Genomic DNA, 22,389 nt, shown 5'->3' with positions numbered 1-22,389 from the left:
CGGATGGGGATGAGGACGGGCTTACGGCAACCCCCCTAACCCCATCTTATAGGGCTCGCTTCGCTGGCCACCCATGCCATAAGTCCTAAACTTTTGCCCTCCCCCCCCTCAAGAAAAATCTGAAATGACGCCACTGCAAGTAATGCTAACCATTATTGTAATACGTGGCCCTTCAGTGTTCTTCACGTTGGTATACGTATATTTTGACAGAGCTGACCATTCATGGCAGATTTTTTTTTTTTATCTACAGCTACTTCATATCCAACCCAAAACACTCGAGTACCAATTACATAAAAAAAATGACTGAATATTGTCTTCAGCAATCTCAGGGAACCAGAAAAGACTTCCCACGACCTTGCCAGGATTCGAACCTGGAATCTTCTGATCCGTAGTCAGACGCGTTATCCGTTGCGCCACAAGGCCGTTACAATTCCTTGGAATTACGATTTTTCAAAACAAGGAACTTTATCCGGGTTCAGTGATGAAGTAAGCAGTTCAACTGTCGTCAGATATCATATGTTCTAAATAGGGACGCGGATTGCGGATGAACTCACTTCCTAAGAGACATACGAGACGAGTACTATGAATACCCGTTCGGGGTCAGAAGGTAATCTCAGCACTTGGTAATTTCTTAAAGCTAATGAAGAAATGCTTTCAGCATTTCTTATCATACCCTGCAAATATAAAATACAAATGCCATTCAATGTCAAAATGTCAATGGCTCCCAAATAACCGCTCTAATAGCGCTCAATACTTGCTCGTTTACAACAATCAGCTGGCCTTGTGGCGCAACGGATAACGCGTCTGACTACGGATCAGAAGATTCCAGGTTCGAATCCTGGCAAGGTCGGAATTCTATAGTTTTTTTTCCTTCAGACATTTGTTTATGCACATTCACATGGGGCAACACAAGGACAGCATCATTACTCATATATTCACAAATGTCGTCCAACATTTTTACTTTTAGAAGAATTCACAATGCACCTTCTGCAATAGTCTGAGTCCTCCATTTCACGAATCCGGGTAAAAAAGTCACAGAAAAAACAAGGTCACATGAATATTTCCCAGAGAGTGACCCCGGTATGTATCCACCTTTGCGGCTTGTTTAATACAAGCGTGTTGGGGACTACCGTAAAAACATAAACAAAAGACTAAATTAATGTGACTTTTTTTTCCTGTGATTTTTTTCTAGCCCAAATTGTGACTTTATTACCAGCAAATAAGGCTGATTACACTAGACGACAGAGACAAAATCGGAAAAAAATATAACTAAGACACCTGACTATCCTTTAAATGTGCCTAAATTTACACAGGTCACAAGAAAAGCAGACTCTAATCGCCGCTGGGTACTATTATAATAACATTTGAGTGACTCCAACTTATGCCACTAGATTCTCTTTTTCCTCGAAGCTGACAACGACTGCCTGACCCTAGCCTACACTACAAAGGAAAGGCACCACAGTACAGTAGAATCTGCTTTATTGCCCTGCAAGGCCATTTCACCACAAATTCATAACCTTTACTGGGACGGAATCAAATATAAAATTTAGGCCCGAGGCCAAGCGCTAGGGCCTATGAGGTCAGTCAGGTCTGAAGGAGAAATTAAGAGTAAACAAGTTTCAAAGGTGTAACAGGAGGAAAACTTCGCAGTTGCACAATGAAACAACTGTTAGGAAAGGGTGGAAAGAAAGATGGAAGAAAGAGACCATGAACGGAGGTTGAGTAAATGGAATGAAAGAAGTTGCAGCTAGGGGCCGAAGGGACGCTGCAAAGAACCTCAAGTAATGCCTAGAGAGCACCACGTGAGGTACGCCGACAGCGCTAACTCCCCGTCCCCCGCCTCCCCCCACCAAAACCACCAAGATCCTTTACACTCCTTTTTTACGAAGACAAAATTGATGTCCTTGGTAATGCAGGTACACCAATCCAGTCACAATCTCTTGATCCTTTGTTCACGGACAGAAGGAATCACTGTCTGGCTATTTTCCCTACGAAACTCTGGAATTACTTTCCCCTTGATGGACAGTAACATCTCTCGCTTGAGCCTCACTTTCAAAGGACATGATGATCTGCTGCCTTGAATCAACCCTATTCTCGACAGTTTTCTCTCTTTAGGAACACTACCGGTCACCAAAGACCTGGACCAAGTTCTCAGCACCCTTCTCTTGCGGTTCTAAAACTGAAGGATCAGTGTTCGATTCTAAAACCTGACCTAAGCAGTGAATTATAATTGTGTGTCAACTGTTGAGTGTCTCAGCTAAGGTGGAGACAGGACCACTCATGCAGGTTAGCTAAACAGGAGACAATGAGTGACTCCCATTTCTAGGCATGTCAAGTGCTCCCCACGAACTTGACCCCACTTAGTCATTATCCTGACCAACCTCAGTTAATTTCATTCTGTTAAAAAGACTATTATGGATTTGGGTGATACATTAACTAAAATACCTAACTGTTCTCTTCATAGGTGTCCAAACGCTAGGGGAAAAACAAAAGACTGCTATTAAATATTTTAGGTTTCTTAGAGATAAATGTTCCCGGCAACAAGTGGATAAGCGAGTGCTGCCACTCAGATCCAATCAACCCCAACGTGCAGGGTGCGTTCAGCCCATTTAAGGCCACACGATTACACTGATCATTTGAAATAACGCTTGATGAACATTCATGTCCCACAAATACTGTACAATGGTCAAGAAAGATGCTGTTCCGTCGCTTCACTTGCCAGGGGGAAATTTAAAGCTCTTCACGAACGCAAGTACCCATACTAATTTTTTATAGTTTAATCTAAACACTATAACACGAATGGCATGTAATATATACACGCACACACACGTGTGTGTGTGTGTGTGTGTATATATATTGTTACGTGGGTCCTTTGGCTAATGAGTTTAATAATCAAATAATTTGATCTAAATTGCCTTACTTTACCTATGACCCATGTAATTCTGTCAGTTAAGGCTAACATAACTCTAAAGCACAAATACTGAATAGATCAGGTCGCCAGTTAACACTTGTTAACAAAGAATAGAGGTTTATTCATAACCACATGAATGAATTCAGCAAACTTACTGGAACACTAGTTTCGACAAAACAAGTAAAATAAAATGAAATGGTTATTTACAGGAGCTACCAGCAGCTCAGCATATTAGTCCGACTTTGGACTAATCTCAATGCTACATAGACTGAACGTAACAGATTTCGGTGCCTCTCAGACTCTTTATCAGGAGTTTACTGCAAGGTCGAATTAAGGTTTCTTGGTACTAATGATGCAGACTCTTCTACAAGAAAGAGGATGTTGCACAGACCCAAGGCATAGGCCTACACATTTCGCAAGGTTAGCTAATTCAGTGATCAGTTTTATAAGATTCCTTGGTCCACTGAAATAGCAAATTTCTCCTCGTATGAACAAAGGAGGGAAAAAACAAAGAATGCTTGGATGGCCGCCCTGCACGTCCGGACGCTGTGGCGGCTGCGTGGAAAGTCCCGATGCCAGGGCACTTTCTCGAATACTTACTTCAAAACTTTTCCTAGCCAGGGCTTGACCTAAAATGACAATAGACTCGCCAGTACACAGGATAGAGAAGACTGAGCTGTAGGAACAGTACATCTAAGGTCTGTCCTAGCAAAGCTTATCCCTGATTTACGGCCCTCCAAGCTAATGTCTTGGCAGTTGGCGTATGGAATTTGAAAACACCTCTAAATCTAAATCACGGCTTCCCGCTCACTTCTTCACATGCTACATCCTGCATTGTCTGCCCTCTTACTTTAACAAAAATAAATCTCTTGTATTCTATTAAAGCAAGGAAGAGATCGCGAACAGGGAGTAATAAATATGTATTGTGACGAAGTGTCCAGTGTCTGATCATTAAATTAAACTTGGTATCTAAGTGCTTCATATTTGATTACCAACTTACCATTTATTCGACAGTTATAGTTACCTCACAACAGCCAGACACCTGAACCCTCATCACACATACAAAACGACTGATTTCTCTAAAGGCAACAGTGATCCCTTATAAAACTTATCAATCATGAAAGAAAGCTAAATAAGTTCATTAAAATAGGTGTGAGGTAAAATCAAAGGGCATCACTCCAATAACATTATAAAAGTCTAAGTATTTTTATTTCCCTGGTTCGAGTTCACTTCAGTTACTTGAAGGAAAACATCTCACTTACCACTCTATATCTAATTCAAATGAAAATTACTGGTGGGTCAACAATTGAAACTCTGATATAATAATTTTAAATACAAAAACTTATTTCTAAATTCAAAGATTATACATGACATTAACAGTCTCAGGGAAATTTATTATTACTTGAAAACAAAAGAAAATTGGATTAAATCTCAATTAATCATCAGTCAAAATTAAATCAGAAATTAATTTATTAATTAATTAAAAAATTATTCAAGTAAAATTTAAATTGTTACGTAACAGAAGTTGATTAAAAAGAAATACAAGTAAATTAATTCCCTTGTGTTAAACCAAATAAGGCAATTAAATCAATCAAATAAAAATGTGGATACAAAAGGCACAGAAATATACTCCGCAAAAATTAAATATCATAATGCAAAACAAAGCATTTAGGCAATAGCAAACACATCACATATATATAAAATTCTTCAAAAGATAAAGCATAAAACATACAACATGGAAAAAGTATCAAAAAGGGAAAAAGTATCTTTATGTACAATCACTGTAAATATTACTTTTAGTGCACTAAAAACCAATAATTATATGTTACAATACCTTGGTACCAAATGCTTTGTGTCCTTAATCAGGCGCCGTTACGTATGTACACTCAGTAAAATACACTGTTCAGATAACTCAGACACATTTACTACGGAATTAAACAGTTAAAAGTAATGAGTGACCCTTGTCTACCAAAATTATCAATTACGTTACAACAGGACATACGAAGTCCCGAGAGAGAGAGAGAGAGAGAGAGAGAGAGAGAGAGAGAGAGAGAGAGAGAGAGAGAGAGAGAGAACCGCATCTCTCTTCAACACGGCTATTGGTCTCAGAATGGACTCCTCTGTATGGGCGTCTATATACGTGATAGAATTTTCCACCCAACAGTGTTTTGAGCGAGACTCCAATGGGATGCGTTACTTCAGCAGTTTTGAATATTGACTAAACAGGCCGCCTCTTTATAGAAACAACCACTCTCTGTCTTTCTCTCTACACACCACGCATCATCCTTCTCTCAAACCATACAGGGTGTAACCATTTTACTTTACTTTAACTCTGAATACAAAATATACAGTATACAACAATACACACATACACACCACGACTGAGGGAGATTACTGCATAAGAATATATATATATATATATATATATATATATATATATATATATATATATATATATATATATATATACATACATACACTTTTGTGTTATTGTTCCACAAGCGAGAAGTGTCAAAGGTCAGAAAGATAAATTATAGAAATGGGTTTTCTTTGAAAAGTTGCAAGAGCTATTTAGTGATGAGAAAGAAAAGTGCCTTTCTAAGTACTGACATAACAGCGAAAATATTTTACAAGCCAAAGGAAATGCACATGATAAAACTGAGTTGTAGAAAAAGTTATCACAACTATTACGAAAGAGATAAAAATGTTATGCCAAGACTCTGGAAAAAAAGGAAAATTTTAAGTTGAGAAATTATGTATTTGGTATGAATGAAAATGTGCAGGTCATTAGGAACGTTGCCTTTACCTGAACTGAGAGTACCCTATATTACACCAGATTTGAGTCGAACTCGAACCAAAGCTATTGTAACAGAATCAGACGGCAGGCTGGAATTCTGCTGAGTCCAGGGCTACAATTGTAATGAATGACATCAACACGAGTAACTTCATCTTACCCAGATAGACTGAGCAACATATTAGACTGTTATCACTACCTGAAAATTGCCTTTCGAAATATTGTCCCCTCAACTGACCTCATAATATTATGAAGTACATCAAGAAAACTCCATAAGGAACACAGACCTTGCATTGCATTCAGGACATTTACACACGACTATCACGCTCGATGCTTCACGTTTCTTCTCTGTCTAGTAATGAGTGAAGTTAAGGATCCGCTCCTTTCTGGGCTGTTTATTCCGCGCTACTGACAGACACAAGTTGAGTGAAAAAACCTCTTCTATAGAAAGAAAGAAATGAGGGAATCAAAGCAGAAGAAAAAACCGCCACCAACTTATGGTTCTTTCGTTTCAACTACTCAAATCAGTATTTCTTCTCATACTGACTATTATTATTATTATTATTATTATTATTATTATTATTATTATTATTATTATTATTATTATTATTATTATTATTCAGCAGATAAAACCTATTCGTATGGTGTTCATTAGGAAGAAGTAAGAGGAAGTAAAGTGAAATACAGAAAGAAGAGATCCCACTTATTAAAAAAGAAAAAAATAAATTAATAAACAGATAAATAGATAAAATGTATTAAAATGCAACAAGAATAGCATTAGGGTGGTAATGCACTGAATTTTCGCTTGAGCTTCTGAAGTTCCAGTTACACGGCATCCTCTTGGGGGCTGCGCCCTTCCAATGGTGTGAGGAATAAAGGGCCTCTGGAACTGAGAAGTTCGACAACAAGGCACATTTACTGCATATTGGTGCTGCTGTTCAGCGAATCCGGTTGCTCTCGGCAGGTAAAGGGATCAAGGATCAGTTGTGAATGTATAAGATCTCTGTTGAAATACAACTTATGAAAAATTGACAAACAAGAGACCAGCCGTTGATGGCCCAAGTCATATTTGCTACTATTAGGAAACAGAAACCTACCACCATGAACCAATCTATCTAAAAGAGATAAATCTCTGGCAGAGGCAGACATCCACACCGGAGAACAGTATTTCAGTAAAGGAAGCACAAGTGACCTAAAATAGGTTGCACTGATTTTATCACAGTTATAAACGAACAATAACTTTCGTGCGGCATTTGCTGAAACTTTCATTAGATGTTTCTCAAAAGTTAGATGTGAGTCAAAAGTTACACCTAGAATAGTTAATTGTCTTGAAAACTTGAAAATGTTGCAGTACATGCAATAAAAATGAATATAACTCATAACTGAAATATTTTCAATAGATTATTGAAATATCTAGTTCACAAAAACAGAATAATAAAAATACACAAAAAGGTAGGTCTAAGAAGCGTTTGCACTACACAAGTCAGCCAATCAAAATGAAACACCAAGTCATTGGCACACTGTGCAACTTGCTGCCAAACAGAAGTGCGATGGGTTACAAATTTGCCATGAAAGCCCAACAGCTATTAGCACCATGTCAGTCTTATCAAAGTATTTAACATTTATACCCAAGACTACATTACATTCTATTTATGGCAACTTGTGTATTCATACACCAAACAATGACTATGTAAGGTTAATCATATGACAGCAATCATAACACTGGAAACGAACATGGCTTTTACAAAAACTCCTGTGCTCACCAGGGCTCGAACCTGGGACCTTCTGTGTGTTAGACAGATGTGATAACCACTACACCATGAGCACCCGCAAATTACAGGGTGTTGCAAAAGCTAAGTGTCGAGGCTTAAAAAAGCACGGGAAACCTCATCATTCACTTTTGCTTCGTCACGACATTACTAAAACGCTGATGAATGAAATTCAGCTATAAGAATCAAGCCATAGAAACTGTAAGAGAGAGAGAGAGAGAGAGAGAGAGAGAGAGAGAGAGAGAGAGAGAGAGAGAACTTTGGGTTATTTTCCTTTTAATAATATCGGTTTAAGATACATTCAGTACATGGCCAAATTCCTGCCCAAGGCCCATCCCTTTAAATACTAAATAGGGTCGACAGCATTGATTTTGGCCTCGCTTTGCATTTTGCCGTCTGCGGTTCGTCCTCACACCGACGCCCAAGTGTTGCGCTCTCCTCGGACCCCGACAGGCCAAGTTTATTCCGGCCCGGCAGCCTGCATCGGGAGAACTTGACTTTTCTTGAATGCTATGGACCCACAAGGGAAGCGCCCCTCTCCCTCAATGCCAGAAATTGTAGTAAATACAGCTTGCATCTGCCACGTAGTTGGATATTTCCGTGATACAAGAATATCGCTTGATTCAGAATTAATACCTGATGATTTAATTGCTTACTCATGGTGTAGTGATCATCACATCCGTCTAACATACAGAAGGTCTTAGGTTCGAGCCCTGGTGAGCACGGGTGATTTCGCTCTCTACGGGCCTGTTGTTCATTGACATATTTCTTGTGACCAAGACCGAACACGTGTTTTACTTTCAGGAAGAAACCTACTGTACAAGCTTCGGGAGACAGAGAATAGATATTCTTTCATCGGCATTTGCCTTTCCCCCTTACAAGAAATGGACTTCGCAGCATGCTAACATGCTATTCCCAGCAAGAGTTTTTGGAACGAGGCGGCTGGCCCAGTTACCAAATTCCTCTGACTGGGATGTATGTTCTAGGATTAAAATGAATAAAAAGCCACAAACTAAATGGCATATCAAACAGAGGCAGAGGACCATGTACCTTCCTTACTGGGGCTTCCCAGTGATGATGCTGTAACCTAGTAGGTAACAAAACGATTAGGTATGGATGCTGTAAAAGATAATATATATATATATATATATATATATATATATATATATATATATATATATATATATATATATATATATATATATATATTTAAAAGTGAAATGATACTCATATAGATCTTAGAATGTTGAATGTGTGCGGATGGGGTGGAGAAGAGCAGATAGACTTGCATAGTTGGCTGTTTTGACAAAGGAAGTGAAAAGAAAGGTGAAAGGAGTCTGTGAGAAGGAATGGGAAAACAAACAGTTGTGGGGACTTCGGTAGATGAGAAGCATAGAATTAGGGCTGGTGTTTTGGGGTAGATGGTTGCCACAGAGTTAGTGCTGGTGTATGGAGTAGATGAGATGCATAAAATTAGGGCTGGTGTTTGGGGTACACAAGAGGCATAGAGTTAGTGCTGGTGTCTGGGGTAGATGAGAAGCATAGAGTTAGTGCTGATATCTGGGGTCGATGAGAGGCAAAGAGTTAGTACTGGTGTCTGAGGTAGATGAGAGGCATAGAGTTAGTGCCAGTGTCTGGGGTAGATGAGAGGCATAGAATTAGGGCTAGTGCTTGGAGTAGATGAGAGGCACAGAGTTAGTGCTGTTGTATGGGGTAGATGAGAGGCATAGAGTTAGTGGCAGTGTCTGGGGCAGATGAGAGGCACAGAGTTAGTGCTGTTGTATGGGGTAGATGAGAGGCATAGAGTTAGTGGCAGTGTCTGGGGTAGATGAGAGGCACAGAGTTAGTGCTGTTGTATGGGGTAGATGAGAGGCACAGAGTTAGTGGCAGTGTCTGGGGTAGATGAGAGGCATAGAATTAGGGCTGGTGTTTGGAGTAGATGAGAGGCATAGATTTAGTGCTGGTGTCTGGGGTAGATGAGAGGCAGAGAGTGAGTGCTGGTGTATGGAGTAGATGAGATGCTTATAAGTAAGGCTGGTGTTTGGGGTAGATAGGAGGCATAGAATTAGTGCCAGTGTCTGGGGTAGATGAGAGGCATAGAGTTACTTCCGAAGTCTGGGGTAGATAAGAGGCATAGAGTTAGTACTGGTGTCTTAGGTAGATGAGAGGCATAGAGTTAGTGCTGGTGTATGAGGTAGATGAGAGGCATAGAGTTAGTGCCAGTACCTGGGGTAGATGATAGGCATAGAGTTAGTGCTGGTGTCTGGGGTAGATGAGAGGCATAGAGTTGATACTTGTGTCTGGGGTAGATGAGAGGCATACAGTTAGTACTGGTGTTTGAGGTAGATGAAAGGCATGAAGTTAGTGCTGGTGACTGGGTTAGATGAGAAGCACAGAGTTACTGCTGGCGTCTGGAGTAACTGAGTGGCATGGAGTTAGTGCTGGTGTCTGGGGTAGATAAGAGGCATAGAGTTAGTGCTGGTGTCTGGGGTGGATGAGAGGCATAGAGTTAGCATCAGTGTCTTGGGTAGATGAGAGGCATAGAGTTAGTGCAGGTGTCTCTGGTAGATTAGAGGCATTGAGTTAGTGTCGGTGTCTGGAGCAGATGAGAGTCATAGAATTAGGGCTGGTGTCTGGGATAGATGAGAGGCACAGAGTTAGTGCTGGTGTCTGTGGTAGATGAGGCACATAGAGTTAGTGCCAATGTCTAGGATAGATGAAAGGTATTGAGTTAGTGCTGATGTATAGGGTTGATGAGATGCATACAATTAGTGCCAATGTCTGGGACAGATGAGAGGCGTAGAGTTAGTGCCGGTGTCTGTGGGTAGATGAAAGGCATAGAGTTAATGCTGGTGTCTGGGGTAGATGAGAGGCATAGAGTTAGAGTTAGTGTCTGTGGTAGATGAGAGGCATAGAGTTAGTGCAGGTGTCTGGGGTAGATGAGGGGGATAGAGTTAGAATCAGTATCTAGGGTAGATGAGAGGCATAGAGTTAGTGCTGGTGACTGAGGTAGATGAGAGGCATAGAGTTAGTGGTGGTGTCTGGGGTAGATGAGATGCATAGAGTTAGTAGTGGTGTCAGGGGTAGATGAGAGGCATAGATTATTATTGGTGTCTGAGGTAGATGAGAGGAATAGAGTTAGTTCTGGTGCCTTGGGTAGATGAGAGGCATAGAGCTAGTGCCAGTGTCTGAGGTAGATGAGAAGCATAGAGTTAGTACTGGTGACTGGGTAGATGAGAGGCAGGGAGTTAATACTGGTGTCCGGGGTGGATGAGGGCATAGAGTTAGTGCTAGTGCCAGGGGTTGAAGAGAGGCATAGAGGTAGTGCTGGTGTCTGGGTTAGAAAAGGGGCATAGAGTTAGTTCTGGTGTCTGGGATAGATGAGAGACATAGAGTTAGTGCCAGTGTCTCGGGTACATGAGAGGCAAAGATTTAGTGCTGGTGTCTGGTGTAGATAAGAGGCACAGAGTTAGTGCCAGTGTCTGGGATATATGAGAGGAGTAGAGTAAGTGCTGGTGTCTGTGGTAGGTACGAGGCATAGAATTAAGGCTGATGTGTGGTGGGTAGTTGAGAAGGATAGAGTTAGTGCCGGTGTCTGGGGTAGATGAGAGGCATAGACTTAGTGCCAGTGTCTGGGGTAAATGAGAGGCATAGAGTTAGTGTTGGTGTATAAGGTAGATGAGAGGCATAGAGTTACAGCCAGTCTCTAGGATAGATGAGAGGCATAGATAGAGTTAGTGCTGGTGTCTGGGGTAGATGAGATGAATAGAGTTAGTGCCAGTGTCCAGGGTAGATGAAAGGCACAGAGTTAGTGCCGATGTGTAGGGTAGATGAGAGGCACAGAGTTAGTGCCGATGTGTAGGGTAGATGAGAGGCATAGAGTTACTGCTGGTGTCTGGGGTAGATAAGATGAATAGAGTTAGTGCCAGTGCCTGGGGGAGATGAGAGGCATAGAATTAATGCTGGTGTCTGGGGTAGATGAGAGGCATAGAGTGAGTACTGGTGTCTAGGGAAGATGAGAGGCATAGGATTAGTACTGGTGTCCGAAGTAGATGAGGGGCATAGTTAGTCCTGGTGTCTGGAGTAGATGAGAGGGATAGAGTTAGTGCAGGTTTCTAGGGTAGCTGAGAGGCATAGAGCTAATGCCTGTGAAGGAGAAGATAATAGGCACAGAATTAGGGCTGGTGTGTGGGGTATATGAGAGACATAAAGTTAGTGCCGATGTCTGGAGTAGATGAGAGGCATAGAATTAGTACTGGTGGATGGGGTAGATGAGAGGAATAAAACTAGGGTTTGTGTCTGGAACAGATGGGAGACATGGAGTTAGTGCTGGTGTCTGAAATAGATGGGATACATAGAGTTAGTGCTGGTGTCTGAGATATATTGGCCAATTAGGGAAAGATTTAGATGTACACATTAAGCAACATAAGTATTTAGTCAAAACTGGACAAACATCCAATGCTATATTCATTCATTTAAGTGAAAATACTCTCACAGGATAAATTGGACTGAAAGTTCAGTGACTGCCAGATCGAAAGATTTCTCTTTAAGAAATCTTTTGGAGCCTGCTGTTACACAGCTTACTTTCAGCTGTAATTTTAACCTTAGCCCTGGCATGTATTATTTGGATCCCTGTATTAGAAAAATGTTCAACAATGACCTAAAAGATAAAATCACTGACTTAATTACAAATTAGTTACCTTACACATATTTTCTATATAATCGTATGTTTAATAAAATTTTTTATTTGTAAAAATGTTTATCTTGCAAAAATTGTATTTGTTTAAAAAAAAAAGAGTTATTTTGTTGTACTAACATTTTTTTGGTGGTCAGTCACCCCCTTGTATAATCTTTTAATTGTCCTGTTCCTGCTTCTGAGCAGCTGATCCTAATCCTTTGTAAAACCTCTTAAATATTTAACCCTGTTTTGGCAGTTCTACTTATTCTTCAATTGTGTTGGATTCCAGGTACATATTTTTTCCTTTCCCTATCTGTCATTTATATGAGCTTTCTTTCTAAAATTACTTTTATATTTATTCAGTCTGCTAAGTAAAGGACGCCAGTCGAAAGCCCTTGCAGCACTCCAGTGTTTCTCTTTCCATCGTGGATTTTATCTTTATTTAGATATATGTATATATATATTGTCAAGGATATACATTCCTCCCTCCTATTTAGCTGCTATCTAGATAACTTATAGGGAGAATTATAATTTCAGTTAGCTTATAGCTGGCGCCAATATGGTGGAACTCAGTTGTTTTTCACTCATATGGACAGAGAACGCATGCTTCCACGGCCTACAGGAAATGCCCAGGCAGGGTAGACAATGGGTCTCCCTCTTAAAAACCCCCCTGCTACCAGAACACACCTAGATTTCCCCCTTTTGGGGTCATGTTTTCAAAGTAGGCTTAGGGAGGAAATAGACGTTAGGGCGTAAACCACTCGGGGGGAGCTAGCCTTAAACCTTAGGCTCATTATCTTTAAGACTGCTATTCCTTTGACCTGTTTACTGGCAAAGAATTTGCTTTCAGGTTTGGGACCTATGGCTCCGACGCCGATCGAACCAGCAAGCCAGCAGAGCCCTTCCAGCGACTGTCCTGATCGTATGTCTTTCTCGTGGCGGCCCAAGTTCACGATCGTACACCCGAGACGTGGCATTTAGGAGCTCAAATATTCGTCTGAAATAGGTAAGCCGAGAGTGAATTTGGCGCCAGTCACCCCTGTCTCTCTCCACTAAATTCCTTCCATTTTTCTCATTTATCTTCAAGTTTAATCCCTTCCTTTTCCCAAGCTTCCCCCTTTGTGTGACGGCGAGCACGTGTTCCTTGTTTCAAAAGCCCAATCCAATACGATTCCAAGACTGTGATAACTTGATTTTTCATAATTATCCTCTGGGCTACGTCATGTTTAGTATCTAAGAATGTGTATTGAGTGATATTTTATAGATAGACCCCATTTCTCTTAGTTTGGGCAGGGCTAACGCAGAACGTCTCTTTCAGGGGAGACACGTGGCACGATCGCAATTCCATGCTCCATTACCTCGCCTGCCACCCAAATAATTCCTGGTCGTGAGTCATTACCAATTTCCGTTGTAAAAGCCCAAATGTTCATATGAATTATTCTCCCATCCTGGAGTTCCATCATTTGCATTACCTGAGACTTTCATTTAATCAGGGCAAGACTAAATGTTATTATTTTTCATTGGACTGATTGTGTTGCACATTGGCCCCATTTTTAATCAACTTGATTGTTACCAACCTTCGCAGGCTTATTCCCTGTGTCCTATTTAGGAGTTTGCCCCCCCTAGTTATCATGTTGTTTGTTATCTCATTGGTTATTTGCTAAGTCTCTGTAAATAAATCCTGTAAATTCGTAAAAGAATTCTAATTCCAATATGGCGACCTTCCACCTTAAATTATAACTCCAGGGAAATTCTAAGGTAAGTTTTCAACTAAATCCCCTTTTGTTTACAAACTGGACTCCCTTGGTTTCGTGGCAGCATCAGTTATAATTTTGTGTTTAAATTCTTATCAAATCACGTCCAATCTGTAAAAATATATATATATATATATATATATATATATATATATATATATATATATATATATATATATATATATTTTTTTTTTTATAAATATTTACGCTGTTCGCCCTCGAACATTTAGGGATAGTAGTATCAGCCTGATCAAGACAGGAAATTGCTTTGTCCGCATTAGGAGCGTCTTCAGTTCAAACTTTAACGTCCATTGAAAAGGATAGGTAGCATTTAGCCATTTTTCCCCTATAGGAAAATTCCCATATCAGCCTTAAAAATAGGTGGTCCTAAAGTCCTTTTTCCTTTCTACCTGTCTCTCGTGGCGAATGTTTTTAACAGAGCGTAGACGCCTAAGGCATGACTGTAGGCCTGTTTTGACCCAGGCCGGTCAGGGAACTACAGAGAGACTGGAGCATTCGAGAAGAGACCACATGTCCGACGGGGCCTCTTCTCCCTTTCTTTGTCTATTATTATATTAGTGAAGTGAAGAAGCAATTGCGAAGACTCCGTTCGGCGGTGTTGATGCGCACAACGTTCGATCCTAAGGTAAAAAGTCGCTTTTGTTCAAAACTTCGCCCATTCTTTTATCTTTTTCTGTATTTCGCATTTCTTTGTTTTCTTCCTTCAGCCACCCCTTAGGGTATATGTGTTTACTGAAGTCTAGATTAAGCCTAATTATTATATTGTGAGCTTCAACCCCGTTATTCCAGTAAAATACCTAGGATTTAGGGTAAGCAAAATCAGGTTAAATCTCGATGCTTTGTATGCCTCAAGCGTCCGAATGTTTGGAAGAACCGTTGCGTTTAAAATCAAATTCATCTCAAATATTTTTTGTTAAGGTTAATTACCCTTAACTGGCGACCTTTGGCTAATTAACGACTGTCTTTGAGGTTAACTTTTGGCTTCAAGTGGCAGGTTACGTGTAATCTTGGTTTGCAGGGCCGTAAAAATTACGTAAATTGAATAATACATGATCAACCAAGACCCTCACACGTAACATTGGCGACCTTGCCAGGATCTAAAGTACATTTTAGAGAAAGAATCTGGAGAAAAGGAAATTAAATTACATTAATTCCAAAAAAGATAAAAGTCAGATATCGAACTCCATTTCATTCTTCCAAACAAGGAACGAGGCATAATAATAAGCAGTAAAGAGAATAGTTATAATAACAAGTGTAGTGAGAATTAGCTGTAGGTAAGAAGTGTGCGACTCGAGAGCAGAGAATCACAATTTGTGTCTTCAAAGGCCGAATCGCGGAGCCCAGTTCATATACACAAAGTAATGTAGAAATCGCGTCGGCAATTCCGATCGTTATTGTTTGCATATAGCGGGAATCATTCAAAACCGTGTCAGTGAAGTAGCAAACGAACTGAAATAGTAATTTTACAATAAAGGTACCGTTCAACAACGTAAATTTACGCAGGCAGGCTAGCATTTCTCTTTTCATTCTTTTGTTTAATGTCCGGGTGAGAATACGATAACAAAAGACACAAAGTTGTTGGTAATTTCGTTTTCCAACCTTAACGTAAAACACTATGCATGATTGGTATATTTAAAGTAAAATCTGGATACCTGCATTTGTTGCGTTGTTTTTGAATTTGTTTGAAAAAGAAAATACCCGCCATCTTGGATTCCTCCGCCGTGTTCGCGCGGTTGTTTTGAAATTGTTCGAACTGTTTGTGAGAGAACGGCCATTTTGGTGTTCCATCGCCACCCGAGGTTGTTTTTTAAATTTAGGCCTAACGGGACTTTTCCGCCATCTTAAGACCTTGTTATTGTCATCCGCTGTTGTGACCAGACTCTGCCCGAGCCACTCTTGGGTCATATATTTTTTTTTTCCTCTCGTAGCGAACCCACCTCGCAATATCTTAGCTAGAAAAAAACAAAAGACAATTTAGGCAGGGAAAGATAGGCCTTAGTTAGGAGTACCATAACAAGTTCCTACGAATACCTGCTATAAAAATCATATAAAGAGAATTTAAAATTTTACGATAAACTTTTGTGACGTCGGCTCCCAGGAAAATTAAGATAATAAAGCCATCCCTAAGGAAGTCAAGACGATGCATCTATCTGATTTTATTAAGATCCATGCCATTGTGCATTTATAAGATCTTTGCTTTACATGTTCTCAAGCAGCAAGAAATTAGCTGATTGAAAATCTCTCTCTTTCTCTCTCTCTCTCGTCATTCAAGTAAGCATTCCTAACCTAAGTGTACGTGACCCTCTTCAAAGAAAGAACGGCCGACACTAGGCTAATTAATTCGAATACAATAAACCAAATAAAAAAGAAACACCTCTGTCCCACAATAGATGAGGACAAGTTAGAGTAATTACGATACAGTGATAAACTGTCGGTCACGAGTGAGGCCTGCTATCCAGACCGAAGCAAACAGTAGTTTTCACCCTCTGAAAAAGAAGGGGCCAGCACTGGGGCCGGTACTGGGACCAGCCACTCACGAGGATCTTTAAAGAAAAAAAAAAAAAAAACAAATTCACTTTATTCCACAGTGCCAATAATTTGCAGCACTGTCATCACTGAATAGCTTACTTCTCTCTCTCTCTCTCTCTCTTTTTACCTTCCCTTTCTCTCTCATTCGATTGTTGCACTCTGCAGGGGTGTAGAGTGCCTTTCCTCCCATATAGCCTAGTTGGACTCCAGTAGAGGGTCCCTAGGAACACATTGGCACCATAAGTGCCACCAAGCAAGCATCCAGAAAAATAAATAAAATAAAAACAAAAGGGAACACAGAAGAGAACGTTCTTCTGGGACCTAACCTGCACCAGTGCCTAGGGATACTGAGTGCCACCAGTGTGACCTGTACACGGCACACCCAAACTACAGTGCCACCTTTTGAAAGGGTGCCACGTCATTGAAGAGACACTTCCTCGCTGCCCAAGTACGCCCACTCGACCCGGTTAGACGCCCTTCCCCACCAGAACCATGGCAGCAGAGCATTATAAAACCTTCCTGGGGCTGGGGACGGCGGCAGGTCTCACCGGCTCGGAACTTACCACCTGGGTTAAGGAGCAAGTGGACGACTTGGCCAAGTGGGAGAAGGAAGAAAGACTTGAGCAGAGGAAGTATGAAGCCGAGCAGAGGAAGTATGAAGCCGAGCAGAGGAAGTATGAAGCCGAGCAGAGGAAGTATGAAGAAGAACGAAGGGCGTATGAAGCCGAGCAAAGGCAATTAGAAGAGGAAAGAGAAGAAAGAAGAAGACGGCATGAGTTAGCCTGCAAGGAAAGTGAGCTAGCCTGCAAGGAGAAAGAGCTCGAGCTGGAAAGAGCCAAAATGGAGAATGCCGAAGCTATGGCTCGACAACAAGCCTCCAGTCCTACACCTGCTGCATCAACCGCTCCAATTTCGAGCATCAATTCCCTAGTCCCCAAGTGGACTGAGGACGAGCCAGAAGCATGGCTGGAGGAGATCGAGGCTCTTTTCGATAACTACAGCACCACGGAGACGGAGAGAGCCTTAATACTAGCCAAGCATATGGAGGGAAAAGCCAAGGCAGCGCTTCGCTCACTGGAGAAGAGCCAGAGAGGCAACATGGCGGAAGTTCGTAGAGTCATTACCAAGGCCTACGAGATAACCCCAGAAAAATGGACACAGCGGTTCCGAGGTCTTGCCTAGGAAGTCGGCTGGTCTTGGACGGAATGGGCATGTCACAAAACCCAGTCCGGTGCACGCGCTGGTTCGACTCCTTGGCCTGCACAACGTTTGAGGATCTCTTCAATCGGACCATGCTAGAAGACCTCTTCCAATGTGTGCCAGGGCCTTGCGGTATATCTTAACGATAAACAGCCCTCCACACTTATGGAAGCTTGTCGCATGGCTGATTCGTGGAAACTTTCAATCAGTCGCATAGCACCTCTCAGAAGCGAATCATCCCTCCGGCCTACCTCTCGAACTCCACTCGCCGAAGAATGGACTGCCTAGCAAGACCCTGTGCAACTATTGCAAGAAGGGGGCCACGCTGAAGCTGAATGCCGATACAAACTCGGCACTAATAAGCAGCCTAACCCTACCAGCCAGAACTCCGCTCCCGATTCATCCGCTCAGCCCTCTCCTCCAACAGTTACTGCAGGCCACCGAGCCCATCCAAAAGGCCCGTGCAGATCCTGTGGGGCTGCTAGCCACTACAATGCTGGATCTCCGGCCTGTCCACATCATGTCCCCACCACCAAATTTGTCAACCTAATCAGCACTTCATTTTCTGCTGCTGGTCCGCACCGGATCCTTTACCCCGAGAGACTGGAAACCCAGTTCATCTCGGTGGCCCCTCTTCAGAGCACTAGCCTGCCCGTGACCCTCCGGTCACAGTAGACACTGCGGCAGATATTAGCCTGATCGCCAGGGCCCAAGTGCCAGCCGGTGCTGTGGTTGACGAAGAAACGCGGTGGGAAATGAAGTGGATAGAGGGCCACACCATCACCGTTCCCACGGTCCAACTCCAGGTTCGACGCCTTGGGGTACGCTACCCCACCGCCTTGGCGTGGTAGGTGGAAATTCGGCCCGGAGTGGTCTTCTTGTTGGGTCGGGATCTTCTCTGCGGAAGCCCGTTACCAACGCCACTCGCAGCCACGTTACCTCCTCCACAGAGGCCACATGTAAAACTCTCAACCATGACAAACCTCCACCTTCCGCCCACCAAAGTGGTCCGCGGAAGGGGCACAACAAACTATTCCAGGCCTAGCCCTCTCCAATTGCGAAGGGCTGGCCCACCAAGAGTCTTCCCCCTCCGCGAAGAGAGATTCAGGAGGAGCAGTACCGCTGCAGGACGTGCAAGCGGGCAGACCACTCCACAAATTGGGAGGGCTGCCCAACCAAGCAACGCCCAGCGGGCGCCCCAACAAAACTCACCGAGAGGCTACGATCTCCTGCTGGGGCAGGAATCTCTGCCGCAGCCAAACCCAAGTCGTCCGAGAGGTATTGCACCTCCGGACCCCTTGTCAGGCATGCCTGACCCTCAACTGCTGCCAGTGCCACTTGCGAGCACTGAGCAGTGCCAGACTCCGTCCGCCACGGACGTTGAGCTACCAGTGGAAAAGGCCCCCATGCCGGGTCTAAATCATGAGGCGAATCCTCCTCCGGGAGATTTAGGATTCCCCATGCAGCTGATCATTGCGACTGGAGAGCCTCCAGCACCCGAACCTTCTTCTTCGCAAAATTTGACTCCAGGGGATGAACCCCTGGAGGATCGAAATGGTACCCCTTCCTTGGAAGACCAGGAACTGGCATCCTCGGATGCAGAAGTTGAGATCGCTCTCGCTCCGGTTGTCGCAGCAGCCGGAGTAGGGAGTCCTCCCGCAGCTTTTGCAGTTGCCCCTGACTTCGCGCCCGCTAGCCCTTCTGGCCTGTCCCCGGAGTCGGTGCTTTCATCACCTGCTAGGCCAGCTACTGATAGGCCTTGGAGGAACCCGAAGAAGAAGAAGAAGGGGCGGAAGAGAGCCCAGTAGTTGCCGAGCTATACGCTCATCCTGGCACTAGTGCCCTCTCGGCACAGTGCCCTAACATCTAAGAGTGATCCTGGCCCCTTGCCCAGAGAAGGTAGCCAGTGTGATCTCTTCCTTTTATTGGTACCTAGCCTAGGCCGCCTTAAAAGTACGGTACATCAATTTAGTAGCCTTGTTCTTTCCACTTACCACCGAGCCGCAGTAATCATGTAAGTAGCATAACTAATTTCAGTAATCTTAACTATTGTGAAACGAGCCACGATGCTCGTGACACGCATGGCCTAAGACCTCAGTGAGGCACCCATTTATCATATGAGGCAACCCTCATGAATTAATCAGTAAATTTTAATTGTATTGAACATAAACCATGTTGTAATTTAGTTAGAATATTAACTCTTATGTTGGTGCTACGGTCGGGTTAGGATAGGTTAGGCTAGGGAATATCATAGAATGTACCACTAGGCTAGGTCTAAAACACATCATAATTGTAGGAGGTAGCCTATAATAACTGTGAGCACCTTCCAGTACTATTAGAATTAGGTAAAGTAGTGAATACAGCTCGTATCCTATCTGGGGTTAGGTAGTTCTGTAGCTAGGTAGGCTAACCAGGACTAATCTGCTCAGGGGAAGGAGAGTAACCTACGAGAGGCGAACAGCTTGCTTAGTATAGACCTTCACGCCCGAGAAGGGAGTGAAGGCCCTCTTAAGGGGGAGCTTTTATAAATATTACTGCTGTTCGCCTCGATGTATTTAGGTGTAGGAATATTAGTCCGATTGACCTCGACAGAGAACATCTCTGCCCGCCGGTAGGCTAGGCAATTAAAAATAACAATCACCACAGTAGACAAATGGCGCGCATAGGCTGGAAAGTTTATAAACAAAATATGCTAGGGCATTAGGGACCTAAGCCTCAGAGAGGGTTTACGCTCAATGACCCCTAGTTATGGTGGCCCTTAAGCTTTATTCTATGCATTCGACGATGCCTTTGTCAAGGTCGGATTGCCCGGGCGATATAAGCCCTCATCTGGCGGGAACGCAGCGAGGTCGGGTCAGAGAGATCCCAGTGGTCACGGAACCAGGGTGGCGCTGCGTGCGTGCCGAACGATATTCTTTGTTCTTTATTACTTTTTCTCCTACGTCTAACTTAATTAGTGAATTGGGAAGAATGCCAGAATACGACACCTGAGGTCCCTCGTTTGCGCAGCGACTTCGACGTTCACGGTAAGTCCGATTCTTGTTGAAGCTTCGTCGTTTGACTAGTACTTTTCTGTATTTCACATTTTTTCTTTGTTTTCTTCCTTCAGCCACCACTTAGGGTATATGTGTTTACGAAGTCTAGATTAAGCCTAATTATTATATTGTGAGCTTCAACCCGTTATTCCAGTAAAATACCTAGGATTTAGGGTAAGCATAATCAGGTTAAATCTTGATGCTTTGTATGCCTCAAGCGTCCGAATGTTTGGGAGAACCGTTGCGTTTAAAATCAAAGTCATCTCAAATATTTTTGTTAAGGTTAATTACCCTTAACTGGCGACCTTTGGCTAATTAACGACTGTCTTTGAGGTTAACTTTTGGCTTCAAGTGGCAGGTTACGTGTAATCTTGGTTTGCAGGGCCGTAAAAATTACGTAAATTGAATAATACATGATCAACCAAGACCCTCTATATATATATACGTATATATATATATATATATATATATATATATATATATATATATATATATATATATATATATATATATATATATATATATATATATATATATATATATATATATATATATATATATATATATATATATATATATATATATATATATATAGTCATGTTCTGAGTTCAGTTGGAAAGTTAAATTGAATTTTGAATGTAATTTTGCCTTAGGGGCCAACACCTAGATCATAGAACATAAGCATTCAAAGTAATTAATAGCATTACTTACCATGAAATAACATGTACTCAAAGAAAATGGGAAGATCGCCTTTCAAACCAGTCAGTTAGATTAAATAAATTAATTCATTTACAGATTTGCAACTAGAAATTAATATGGACAAGCTGGCAGTTCAGTAATTAAGGCACATGCAATGTACCATAAAAAGTGTAACTACAGTTAACAAATAAATAAATCTGAGAAGGCTACAGCCCTATGAAGAGTTTGACATGAATCTTACAAAATACTTAAGACTGGCTGATATAAAACTATTTTACATTAGCACAACGTTAGTGCTTGAGAACCTAACACATGGCCCTTGTAGACTGTCGATTGCAGAAGTGGTACATGAGGCAAGATGGAATTGAGTCTTGTAAGGCATTGGTTTCACAAGGACAGGGGCAGAACACAAAGAGCCAGAAAACAGGATTCTGGAAAAGAATTCCAGGTCAACATTCATTTACATAGACTTTCTCTCACATGAAATTAATTATTCACAATGGAGGGAATTATTAATTAGATTTTATTAGCACATGGCAACACTATGGTGGGAATGTTCTAGTTATTATCGCCGAACAAACTTAATTTAGGCCTGGACCAAGTCATGAGGGAAAATGTTTGTGCTAGGATGTGGGAAACAAAGGGACTTCGTTTAGGAGAATGAAAGGTTGGAAATACTGAAAATTGAGAGAAATTCAGGAATATGAAAGGAACGCTGGCATTACTTGCGGCTTCAGGATGTACCTTATTGCATCTGTGCATGGAGCTCGCTTGCAGAAGATGGATTCAGGCTGCTCCTTTAGAAGTTCCAACATGTGGCCAGTGGTGGGGAGAACAGAAGCACCAGATTTAGTGCAGTTAAAAGTGAAGCAATTTTGCACTTTGGTGTCATGGAATGGGGTGAGAGCGAGTCAGGTCATGGCATCGCCCCTTTGATTCTCGCGGCGAGCACAGGACAGCAGCACATCTGAAAGAAACAAATAGCAGCCAGCACAAGGT

At 42.1% G+C, this 22,389-nt stretch overlaps 3 non-coding genes across 3 annotated transcripts; 1 reads left to right on the top strand and 2 right to left on the bottom strand.

Moving 5' to 3' along the window:
* Window positions 1–350: 350 nt before the first annotated feature.
* TRNAR-ACG (transfer RNA arginine (anticodon ACG)) lies at window positions 351–423 on the bottom strand. Its single transcript has one exon. It is a non-coding gene; the product is annotated as a tRNA-Arg (tRNA).
* A 354-nt stretch (window positions 424–777) lies between these two features.
* On the top strand, window positions 778–850 carry TRNAR-ACG (transfer RNA arginine (anticodon ACG)). The gene has a single exon. It is a non-coding gene; the product is annotated as a tRNA-Arg (tRNA).
* A 6,609-nt stretch (window positions 851–7,459) lies between these two features.
* On the bottom strand, window positions 7,460–7,532 carry TRNAV-AAC (transfer RNA valine (anticodon AAC)). Its single transcript has one exon. It is a non-coding gene; the product is annotated as a tRNA-Val (tRNA).
* Between the last annotated feature and the right edge of the window lie 14,857 nt (window positions 7,533–22,389).

This window comes from Macrobrachium rosenbergii, chromosome 56, assembly GCF_040412425.1.
Source record: "Macrobrachium rosenbergii isolate ZJJX-2024 chromosome 56, ASM4041242v1, whole genome shotgun sequence".
Lineage (NCBI taxonomy): Eukaryota > Metazoa > Arthropoda > Malacostraca > Decapoda > Palaemonidae > Macrobrachium > Macrobrachium rosenbergii.
The sequence above is the reverse complement of the archived record's forward strand: the minus strand, read 5'-3'. Positions and strand labels throughout refer to the sequence as shown.